The sequence below is a fragment of the Amphiura filiformis genome, chromosome 20 (assembly GCF_039555335.1).
Source record: "Amphiura filiformis chromosome 20, Afil_fr2py, whole genome shotgun sequence".
Taxonomy (NCBI): Eukaryota; Metazoa; Echinodermata; class Ophiuroidea; order Amphilepidida; family Amphiuridae; genus Amphiura; species Amphiura filiformis.
The window spans coordinates 25,009,338-25,022,600 of NC_092647.1; the positions used below are offsets into that span (position 1 = coordinate 25,009,338).

At 37.5% G+C, this 13,263-nt stretch overlaps 1 protein-coding gene across 1 annotated transcript in view; it reads right to left on the reverse strand.

The window, feature by feature from the left end:
• The window catches only part of LOC140142011 (alpha-1,3-mannosyl-glycoprotein 2-beta-N-acetylglucosaminyltransferase-like), a 111,926-nt gene that overhangs the window by 75,300 nt on the left and 23,363 nt on the right, over window positions 1-13,263 (reverse strand). Inside the window, exon 2 of the mRNA XM_072163913.1 lies at window positions 10,755-10,817. The gene's annotated coding sequence lies outside the window, so the exon portion shown is untranslated. The remainder of the gene's footprint in view (window positions 1-10,754; window positions 10,818-13,263) is intronic.

Genomic DNA, 13,263 nt, shown 5'->3' on the forward strand with positions numbered 1-13,263 from the left:
TAGCCTGCTTTTGGGGTTTAAAAAGGCCTGCACCCACAAAAGAAATTCCTGCAATTTATAGTTATAGAACAAAATAAAAAAGAGCTGTCTTTTCGTCACTTACGCTAATTTTCCATAAGAATTAGCAAATAGGATTGCCATCTTTTTTGAATGAAATCAAATTCAAATGAACCTGAACCTACTTTTGTTGTTAAAACAAACTCTACACTTTGATCAGCTCATAATCGGCGGGCATATAGCATCACAGATTAATATTGAGACCAGACGGGTCAACTATGACACTTTTAATGTGGTCTACTTTTCGGCGTAGTAATAAAAGCCTAACAATTCCCGCCGATTACGAGCTGATCAAACTATAAGAAAGAGAACAAAGTAAATGGATTGCATGGTTGTTTAACTCCATGAGAACTTCCAGCCGATTGGCCAAAAAGAAGTTGGACCAATCAGCAACATTGTTAGAATAATTTCACCACACAAAAAAACTGGAGTGAATTATTTGTAAAGCTCCATTCTGATTGGTGATTATAGTGAAGATATCATGTAATTGACCAATCAGAGGCAATGTTAGATCGACAGGTAGTGCTCAGGGGGTTAAATAAGATTGCATAGAATGAAACAAGCCTATATGCAACATGTGTCATGGTTAATGCGATCATTATAACAAGAGATGTGGAAATGAATCAAGAATGGGTCAGGTGGGTTCTCTAGAGGTTGACTAGGTAAATGAGGTTTGACAGAGAGAGCCTTATAGGTATATGCATCCGATAGAGACGAGACAGATGGAAGTGGTTGGTCCACAATGGTGTAGTCGTAGGTAAGAACAAAATAAACATATCTATCATGCTTTTATTGCTATGTGGCTAGGGGATTAAAAAAGGTCTACTTTTGGCCGGAATGCTGATTTCTCTTGAAAAGGTCTACATTTGGAAAATCCGCACCCCAACAACAACACCCCTGTGAGATATAATAATCTCTGAAATGAATCACAAAATTCTGGATACTAAAACTTCATGAAAACATCACACTATACAGGATTAGCTAAGACAACTGATCCCACAGCTCAGGATGAATGTCACCGATAAAATCACATTCCCTAAGTTCAAGCATCTTTCTGGTCGCATGACATCATCAAACCAACATTCATTACTATTTACGACATCACCTGGGTACTAAAATTCTGTCATGTTTTATGGTCCAGTCAAGTTAATTCTGTCAAGGCACGTGTAAAGATATCAGTTTTCATCAAATTGAAATAAGACCGTAAGCAGGCCAGTGCATCGTCTGAAAAAACTCACAATGCAAGTTCCCCGTCAGCGATGACACAATGCTACAAGCGTAGCTGTTATGGTCAGCTTCCTGATAGAATATGACATCAAAAATATTTATGCACAGCAACGGAGCGAACACGAGCTGACAGGTCGTATTTTACGACGACAGTTGGTGCTTTTATGTGGAAATGAATGTGAGAAGGATGTGTTGTGAATGCAATTATAGCAATCGTGTATTTAGACTAGTCTAGAGTCGGGATTTATATGGCTTGATAGGTTAATGTGATAATGTCAGGTTATGGAGTATAAGTATGTAGGCCTATGTATTATGCTTTATGTTACTCCCAATGAGTCCGGCTTCCTATTCTGCTTCTCAAAAAATGAATTCAATTTATCAATGGTGACAATATGGTAGATGTAGCGATAAGATCCACACATTTTGATGTAGACCATGTTCCAGTTTATACTGGATGGATAATAAGTGACGAATATACTGGGTTTTTTTTGGAATGTATTATAGTAATCTCTGAAATGAATAATTCCCTGAACTGAACCAAAAACTCTTGAAACAAAAATTTTTTTAAATGGAAATGTTACCCTACACAGTACTGATGCCATTTATTTATTAGTTGAGACAACAAATCTCACATCTCATGACAGATGCCACCTCTCAATGCAAATCATGTCATCATAAATTTCCCTAAGTTCAAGCATCTTTTTGGTCACATGACGTAATCAAACCAACATTCATTACCATTTACGACATCACCTGGGTAGTAAAATTCTGTCAAGTTACTTCTGTCAAGGCACGTGTAAAGATATCAGTTTTCATCATATTGAAATAAGACCAAAAGCAGGCCAGTGCATCGTCTGACAAAAACTTACACTGTAAGTTCCCGTCAGCGATGACATTATGCTACAAGCGTAGCTGTTATGGTCAGCTTCCTGATAGAATATGACATCAAAAATATTTATGCACAGCAACGGAGCGAACACGAGCTGACAGGTCGTATTTTACGACGACAGTTGGTGCTTTTATGTGGAAATGAATGTGAGAAGGATGTGTTGTGAATGCAATTATAGCAATTGTCTGTTTAGACTAGTCTAGAGTCAGGATTTATATGGCTTTGATAGGTTAATATGACAATGTCATGTTATATTGTGGGTATTATTCTATATGTTGCTGCCAAAGAGTCTGATTTCAATTTCTTTTGTTTTTATGAAATAACCCACCAAGGGACATGACCCTACTTCTGTGTATATGTCTCCAGTGCATTTTTATGCTTTTTAGCCATGGGGGTGCTGGGGGTAAGATCTCTCCAACCGAGGAGTCCCTGGTTGGCAGATGTCCCTGGTTATGTAATTAAAAAACAAGTGTCCCTGGAAGTGAACAAGTTCGGGCGCAACTCACACGGATGCCGTTTAGGACTATGCAACGTGGTCATCTGAATCCATCTCAATCAACATACTGAAGATGTTTTCCACCATTTTGTTTGTGTATATTTGTGTGTATGGAATTTAACCTAGCAACTATGTACATTACATCTCATGTATCATAGAGGACGTATTTTGTAAAAAACATTAGACATGTATTTGCGGTCGTTTGCAGACCTCCAGAAACCAAGGATGGTCCCCCATTGCAGAGTGGTCCATGGTTTAAATGTTGAGTGCGATTGTGTGTCCTCATTTGCTGGCGAACACCTACACACCCCCACACAAAAACGCACCCCTCTTGTCCGAAGTGTGGAGTATCTATAGTGTGGAGTGTATATGACTTTTCAACCATCAAGTTTCATACACCAACATTCTAACCGTACATAAGTACATCAACTAATCCTCTAATGACTCGAAGACACTTTTTTGAAGCTATCTCAAATCATGGAGCTCCATGGTTGAAGACACGGTTGGAGATAGCTCCACAGTTGTAATGTGTATGTGAACAACTCCACAGTTTGGATGCGGATATAAATGCAAATGTTCATGTTAATTGTTATTTTGCTATCTACTGAAGATAGCACTCAACGCCTTTTACACAAAATAAAAAATACTTTAAAATCAAAGAACTCATTTAAATCAATGTCCCAAATACCTCCTGATTATCAAAGAACACACATAGGAAGGTAGGCAGACATGCAGACAGACACATACCTCATCAGAAGTAAAGATATCAAAACCAGCAACAAAACCCAAAACAAACATGAAACAGAAACTTGTTCAATTTGATTGCATGCATCCATCCGTCCGTCCGTCCAGGCAAGCATCAACAGCGCTGCAATCCTACCATAACCTGATTTATCAATGAAGACAAATTTGTCTTGAGGGCTTTGGATATCTGTCATTGCAGTACTGACCTTTTTTTTCCTTCTGATGACTTGAAGGCATGGCTGGAATAACCAGGTATTGTATACCTGCCACTCATCAGATTAAACTAGCATTGCTCCTGGCTCTGATAGTTTATATAACACCCAGTGTAGTAGCCAGACAGTTTCTTGGATTGTTAGCAAACTCAAGTGAGCTATTCCAATTGAAATCCATACACCCCCTATGGAAGACATGGGCCTTCCAATTGAAATTCATACACCCCCTATGGAAGACATGGGCCTTCCAATTGAAATTCATACACCCCCTGTGGAAGACATGACCTTAATCTCCCACATAGGTGTGAATGTTACCTGAATGTGTGATGCCATTTGAAATCTACACTACCTGTGTAGAAGATTATGGTTATGTCTTCCATAGGACTAATGACTCAAAGACACTTTTTCTCAAATCATGGAGCTCCATGGTTGGAGATAGCTCCACAGTTGTAATGTGTATGTGAACAACTCCATAGTTTGGATGCGGATATAAATGCAAATTTTCATGCTATTTTGCTATCTACTGAAGATCGCACTCAATGCCGCTACTTTTACACAAAATAAACACTCTAAAATCAAAGATTTCATTTAAATCAATGTCCCAAACACCTCCTGATTATCAAAAAACACACATAGGAAGGTGGACAGACATGTAGACAGACATGCAGACAGACACAAACCTCATCAGAAGGAAAGATATCAAAACCAGCAACAATACCCAAAACAAACATGAAACAGAAACTTGTTCAATTTGATTGCATGCATCCATCCGTCCGTCCAGGCAAGCATCAACAGCGCTGCAATCCTATCCTAACCTGATTTATCAATGAAGACAAATTTGTCTTGAGGGCTTTGGATATCTGTCATTGCAGTACTGACCTTTTTTTTTTCTTCTGATCACTTGAAGGCATGGCTGGAATAACCAGGTATTGTATACCTGTCACTCATATTAAACTAGCATTGCTCCTGGCTCTGATAGTTTATATACCACCTAGTGTAGTAGCCAGACAGTTTCTTGGATTGTTAGCAAACTCCACTGGGCTATTCCAATTGAAATCCATACACCCCCTATGGAAGACATGGGCCTTCCAATTGAAATTCATACACCCCCTATGGAAGACATGGGCCTTCCAATTGAAATTCATACACCCCTATGGAAGACATGGGCCTTCCAATTGAAATTCATACACCCCTATAGAAGACATGGGCCTTCCAATTGAAATTCATACACCCCTATGGAAGACATGGGCCTTCCAATTGAAATTCATACACCCCCTATGGAAGACATGGGCCTTCCAATTGAAATTCATACACCCCCTATAGAAGACATGGGCCTTCCAATTGAAATTCATACACCCCCTATGGAAGACATGGGCCTTCTGATTGAAATTCATAAACCCCCTATGGAAGACATGGGCCTTCCAATTGAAATTCATACGCCCGCTATGGAAGACATGGGCCTTCCAATTGAAATTCATAAACCCCCTATGGAAGACATGGGCCTTCCAATTGAAACTCATACACCCCCTATGGAAGACATGACTTTAAAATCACCCTCACAGGGAGTGTGAATGTCAAATGGGAATCCCTGAATGGTGACTCCATTTGAAATCTACACTCCCTGTGTGGGAGATTAAGGTCATGTCTTCCACAGGGGGTGTGTGGATATCAACTACAGTTTCTTGGATTGTTATCAAACTCCAGTGGGCTTTTCCAATTGAAATTCATACACCCCCCTGTGGAAGACATGACCTTAATCTCCCTCATAGGTGTGAATGTTACCTGAATGGGTGATGCCATTTGAAATCTACACTCCCTGTGTAGAAGATCATGGTTATGTCTTCCATAGGGGGAGTATGAATTTCAACTGGGATAGCCCCTTATGTGTATCTCTTTGTATATCTCTATTTCTTATAAAATATCTTTTCTGTCTGGTGGTCTGGTCTATTCCATCTGTCTGCTTCTTATCGATGTTCTTTATTTAATTTTTACCATGGTTACTGTTTCTTTAATTGACCACTATTTATTGCTATCTTCAGTAGATAGCATCATCATAACACTAAAAGCATCTACTCTATGTGAGCATGTTTAGTAGGGCTTGCAATGCATGACTGTACTAATATCTGCACATAAAAACATGCACAAGTCGAGATACAGACAGATGGACGGACAGGTGAAATAGGCTCTTGCAAAGACATTAAAAATACTTGCGTTGTGTACATTAACATACAAAGGCTTGTGTACACAACACAGCTGTATACCTATGCACAACCTTATACAAACTCTATATAACTTCATATGAACAAGAAAGAAAACTGTTCCATTACAAATATGTCTTGTACATTAATATGCTATCTACTGAAGATAGCCAATAACTTATCCACTAACACTCTTCGCAATTTGTGAAAATGTTCAAATCTTGAATTGAAACTGTATCAACGTACATCACACAAACGAGAAGTATCTCTTCCATTGCAAATATGTCTTGCTCATTCACTCACTCCCTTATATATTTGAGAACTTTCACATTTTGAATTGATCTGTATCAACATTAGTACTTTGCATTAGACTAGAAGTCTAGAAGTAGAATCTCTTCCATTGCAAGTGTCTTATACATTAATTTGCTATCTACTGAAGATAGCAAATTACTCATCCACTTGCTCTCTTAGATGTTTGAAAGCATTCATATTTTGAATTGAATCTATACCAACATAACTTTGTATCAGACTAGTAGTACTTCATAGTAGACAAGAATTCTAGAAGTATAATCTCTTCCATTGCAAGTGTCTTATACATTAATTTGCTATCTACTGAAGATAGCAAATTACTCATCCACTTGCTCTCTTAGATGTTTGAAAGCATTCATATTTTGAATCGAATCTATACCAACATAACTACTTTGTATTAGACTAGTAGTACTTCATAGTAGACAAGAATTCTAGAAGTATAATCTCTTCCATTGCAAGTGTCTTACTACTCTGCATTACACTAGAAGTGTCCTGCAAGTGTCCTGTACATTAATTTGCTATCTACTGAAGATAGCAAACTACTCATACACTTACTCTCTTAGATATTTGCACATTTTCAGATTTACATCTATACCAACATTACTACTTATTACTACTCTGCATTAGACTAGAAGTCTGAAGTAGAATCACTTTCATTGCAAGTGTCCTGTACATTGATTTGCTATCTACTGAAGATAGCAAACTACTCATACACTTGCCCTTAGATATTTGCAAACTTTCACATTGCGAATTTAATCTATAGACTAGAAGTAGAGTCTCTTCCATTGCAATTGTCTTGTACATTAATTTGCTATCTACTGAAGATAGCAAACTACTCATCTCTCTAAGATAATTTCACATTCACATCCATACCAACATTACTACTTATTACTACTTTGCATTAGACTAGAAGTCTAGAAGTAGAATCTATTCCACCTAACTGAACACCTAATGTGACAAATGGTTCAAGACATTCTTCCCCTTGAATGCACTAAGCCTCGTCTCGCCAATACCGCCGACAAATCTGTGAGATAAACACTTTGTATTTGACCTTGCTAAGACTCTTGGCAATGTGTCGCAATAAATCTACTTATGATCCGTCTCCTTTAATGGCTTAACAATTATTTCACCCGATGCTACTGCACATACATATATAAACTTTGCTGATGCACGACTGGCCATGATTATGTCATACAACCAAAAGCTACTCCTAACCACGTTATTTCATGCTACTTGCCGCATATATGTTTGTTATTTACCGTGGGAAGATGGGCATGATACAATACCATGTAATCCCTGCAGCAGTTATTTCTTCAAGATTTGTAAAAAGATTTGAAATTATTTCATAGCAGCACATTCAGCATTCCGAAGAATGATGGTGGGGCAATCTTGAGAACAAAATTCTTAAACCTCCTTGATAAACTTTTATTTGAAAAAAATTAGTCACACAATTTTCTGGAACATTGAGTAGGGAACCAGATTCAATGGGCGATGTTATATAATCAACCTTTTCTTATATTGTGTTGTAAAGCCAAAATCAAATGACACAATCAATAGAATTTGCTATCTATGGAAGACAGCAGACGATGAAGGCTATTATTGCAGCCTCGTACACCTTGGCAGCAACGCAGATTGGCTGGCTGAGTATTTTAACTATTAGTCATGCAAAAATATTCACAAACAGTCTTTACATTGGGGTAATTTTACTCTAGAGCCCTAATAATCGACCCAATTCGGAAGCTACTGATCTGATCGGTCAGGCACTAACATATTCAGAATAATTAAGCTATGGATAAAATTAACACAGGCAGTTCAATTGTGCTAAATTCATGTTTATGTTTTGCAGGCAGGTCCTTTCACACTAAATTATATCACATCTGTAAAACATTGCCAGAACTCAAACCAATCGTCTGATATCAGTCTTGTTTTCTACCTACCATATACCATTATCAAAACATAGTTTAGAATATATAAGAATGTTGAAAGCTTCACCCCCACACAAATATACATCCCCTGAACAGGTGACATGCCCATTGGCTACACACATCATCCACACACCTGTGCCTCCGTTAAGATATCGCACAATCCTATCAGTCAAAGTCCTAACCTTTATACCCATGCCCACTCATGAAATGACCTTGCATAATATGGGTACTAAACTCGTCCCCAACAACATTATGTCAATATCAAAGTTCCAATGTAAACAATACAAGGTATGGAACTGTGTCCTATGAACTGATGCTGTTTATACAATCTAATCAAGTAGAATTTCCAATGTGAATCATTTGCTATGACCTTGGTCTTCTTCGTCTGTACCCCTGATTGGCTTCGCTAGATAATACAACATGCCCTTAAACCAAACACGTTCAATGTAATTAAGTGATTCAGATTTTTTGCTACAGAAGGTCTTGAATTCTCTTGACAACTTGGTTTGTTAGAATAAATTCAGCAAGCTTGAGTGCATGTGTGTCTCGGAAGTTGGCAAGGACGGTGGGAAAATAGAACTGTCGTTTCATCTGCTCACTGGAGACGAATTGTGTGAATAAATTCAACAGATGTAACTTGTGGCACGCAATTGTGAGAAGGTATTGTTGTGACTTTGAGAGACAAAACAAAGAAAAGCACAAGCATGATGAAAAGAAGGAAAGTAAGGGAGCTAGAAATGTGTATATATTGAAAAGATTGAAAACAGTGAGAGAGAAACAGAGAAAGAGAAGACTGCATATGAAAAAAGTGAGAGAATGAGAAAGAGAAAGAAAGATCAGAAAGAAACTTATAACTCATTTTTTCAGTTAGCTTCATTCTTGGTACATTTTGTTGTGCTTTCTGATTTTTTCTTCCTTAAACGCTATACTGCAATAATTTTTAGAAAGAGCGCTTTCAAAATATCTGCATTATAAAGAAGAGAGAAGCGAGGGAGTAGGAGAAAAGCAGATAAAAAGCATGATGCAGACCAGAGGCCAAGAAAGGGACACATGAGATGGACAGACACAATGACAGACAGAGTCAACAAACAGGTCAATTAGTACAACAGTAAATAGTTACATGGAGGTCGATATACAGTAACACTGTCCTGAGAGAGCGTGTGTCAAAATGATATATAGCTTATATATAGTGACAGACAGACAGACACCCCGACAGACAGAGTCGACAAACCGATGGTCAATTACAACAGGAAATATGTTACATGGAGGTCAATATACGGTACACTGTCCTAAGAGAGCATGCGTCAAAATGATATATAGCTTGTCACAACTCATGTGACACACAGACAGACACACTGACAGAGTCGACAAACCGATGGTCAGTTATAACAGGAAATAGTTACATGGAGGTCGATATACAGCACACTGTCCTAAGAGAGCGTGTGTCAAAATGATATATAGCTTGTCACAGTTGCTTAAAAGTTGATCATTATAACTCGATAATTGTACACGAAACACATGTTTACTTTCCATATCACCTCAGGTTAACTTGGTTAATGTTCTATATCGTGAAACAGTTTTGCAAACCGCGATTGCTATGTCTTTTAGGCTCAAAGTGCAGCAGGACAATCGTATCATGAAGGGGCAAATGCCTTTTTAAGTAGAACAGCTGTAAATCCTACTCTTTGGGGCCTTTTCCAATCTCGAAATAAATCACCTAATTTAGGAGTAGGCTACAAATATTTGAATTTTAAATAATCTACTATCTTATAGTGTGTGTAAATTGATTAACCCCATGGGCACTGCAGTATTTCTTACAGTGTCTCTGATTGGTTAATTATAGGATATACTCACCTGAGTAACCAATCAAAATAGAGCTTTTAGATCTCTGAGCAATGTTAAGCTTAATCCTTTCAGCCCTACTGACTATTCTTACCATATCTTTGATTGGCTCAATAAATGATATATACCTCTTTGTAACCAATCAAAATAGTTCTTAGTAGGCTGATAATAATAATTTGTTTAGTTTTCCCATGGGGTTAACACCAACATTGCACATCGTTGAAGCACTGGTAGCCCTGTATTTTGGTAGAATACTTCCCAACCCAACCCAAAGTTTAACATGGTACCAAATACAGAACTTTCTTCTTTGGCACAGTATTTCAAAGAAGCCCAATTGGGCTCATAATGAGCACCATGTGGCAGTACAGCCTTAGACGGACACTAAAACAGCCCCACATGTGATGAATGATCATGTATAAGCCATTAATCTTGCGACTAAGTTCAGTCCAGTTCATCAAAACTGTTATCGGACTCCCAACGGACTTTGTTAGGACTTGGTCCAAAAACATTTGCGCTGATCACAGCGCATACAAGCAAGCTCAAACGTTTGTCCACATAATGTAAAGATATCTTGGGGATATCTGCATGACCAGCAAATTTTTATTTTGACTGCTGAGTTGAGCATATCACACATGGATGTATTTTTCCATTAAAGACGTCATGACATAATCTAAATTAACTCTGCATTCTTATTTGCCTACAGGTATGAATAATGCCAATCTAATTGGATAAAATAGTTTAATAGAAATGAAAATAATGAGATTATGTTGCCACATCAGCTAGCTATGGCAAAACAACAATATTGCAGTCATGCAAGGGTAAAATAGTAATTCTAAATAAATAATGTTAGCTTACCTTGATAGGTTTTCACAAAACAAACTTTTCCTTGTGTAATCATGCACAGCATCTACATGAAATCTGCAAAAAATAAAAAAAATAAACACATTTGACAAAATGTACACATATCTTGTGGGAAATATAAATTGTGCATGATATTTACTATCTTCAGTAGAAAGCAAACCTATTGCTATACACACACAGTCACTGTATTATTAATCAAGTCTACAGCCAAGTCAAATATTGATAATTGTTTGCTTTGTAAATACACTTTCCCCAATGGTAAAACAATGACTCTCAAATCGTTCAATTATTACAAAATTATATTTATCTAGTTACATAGATATACCAAAACACTTCAGGATATTAAAAGTCATAAGGCGATGATAAATATTTGACTATATACTAAATGCAAGTGTGACATCAATCAAGTTGAAACACTTTGGCTGATTTAAATACTTTTTTTGCAGTGCAAGGACGGTACCAGACAAGGTCTGATGAATGTTAGCAATATTGTTGTACTCTTTGTGGCTGGTGTTGAATTTGATTGACACCATTTGAATTTCAGGGGGAGGGGCTTAACTAAAGTTTGATTGGGTAGGGAAGCAGAGAAGGTATCTTACAATTCCGATAATGCATTGCTTCTATTTCAATGTTCTGTACTGATTTGTAATCCAGATTAACATGAGTCTATAATAACGAAAGGTACCACATGGACAGAGCTCATCCAGATCTAGCGAATTGTGTTTATTTTATGTCTATTGACCCACGCTTAAAACAATTTTGGCCCAAAAAAAAAAAGCACTAAGAGTGTCATTTGATGAAAAGGGGTGATGTATCATGTTGCAAAGGATTCTGGGAAGGGTAAGATATCTGGATGTGCCTCAAAGAATCTGAAAGTGGATCCACTACTTTGCTCACTTTCAAATTTGTATCACCATTACAGACATTGGAAGATATTAGACCTAAAGAGTACCAACTCTGCCATAGTACAGTGACACTTAGGACATTGTAGAGGGATAAGATGATATATCATCTGCTATCTTCAGTAGATAGCAAAACATCACTAACTGTTTGACACATCATCTGCTATCTTCAGTAGATAGCAAAACATCCTCAAATATTTGAAACATCATCTGCTATCTTCAGTAGATAGCAAAACATCACCAAATGTGTGATACATCATCTGCTATCTCAGTAGATAGCAAAACATCACCAAATGTTTAATACATCATCTGCTATCTTCAGTAGATAGTAAAACATTACCGAATGTTTTATACCTTCATCTGCTATCTTCAGTAGATAGCAAAACATCGAATGTGTGATACATCATTGGCTATCTTCAGTAGATAGCAAAACATCACCAAATGTTTGATATGTCACATGGTATCTTCAGTAGATAGTAAAACATCAAATATTTGATATATCATTGGCTATCGTCAGTAGATAAGAAAACATCACCAAATGTTTGATACATCATCGGCTATCTCCATTAGATAGCAAAATATCACCGCCAAATGCTTGATATACCATCTGCTATCTTTAGTAGGAAAACATCACCAAATATTTGAAACATCATCTGCTATCTTCAGTAGATAGCAAACAGTCATCAAATGTTGATACCATCATCTGCTATCTTCAGTAGATTGTGATACCATCATCTGCTATCTTCAGTAGATAGAAAAACATCCCCTCACAGGGAGTGTAGATTTAATTTGGAGTCGCCCATTAGAAATTCACACTCCCTGTGTGGAAGATTACAGTCCTGTCTTCCATAGAGGGTATATAAATTTCAACTGGAACAGCCCAATACCATCTTTGCCTGAAACAAACAGTCAGTGACGGGGCATCCAAGAGGACAATTTAACTGCAATTTCATCCACTAAACCATTTTTCTCATCTCTTCCAATTTGGGTCAAAGATATGGTTCTCCATCTAAGGTGCTAGACGTATCGACCGAATTGAACGGTTATTAATTCCGCAATCCTCATTCTGCACACACGTTTTCACATGTGCTTCAGACAACAATCACACTTTCCACGGCCACATTATACGCAATCTCACAGCACCGAGGCAAGTTTTGCTTTCTCATTTTTCACAGTCGAACATTAACAGTCGCGAGTAAGCTTTATACCCACGCTTAAGTACAAGGAATAAAAGAATGTACTTAATACCTGTCACTTGATAGATGTAATAGAAACTTTGTGATTCCTCACACATCTTTACTGTCTAAAAAAGTAGGGAAATGGCACACTAACATCTTTGGGTTGACCTGTATCAGTAGTCTCTTGCAAAGTCTAAACATATGAATGTAACTTTGCAATGACCAAAGCTAAGACTGTGTCCTTGCTTAGGAATGCAAGCCTGCTAGGAACTAGTTTAATCTAAAGATATTAGACCCAAAGAGTACCATCTCAGAATTGGCCTGTGTGTAACGCTATGGTTACCCCCCAAGTTTGCCTCAAATCTTGTAACAAACAAGTTTCAAATGGGATACTATACCTGAATGGGTGACTCCATAAGAAAT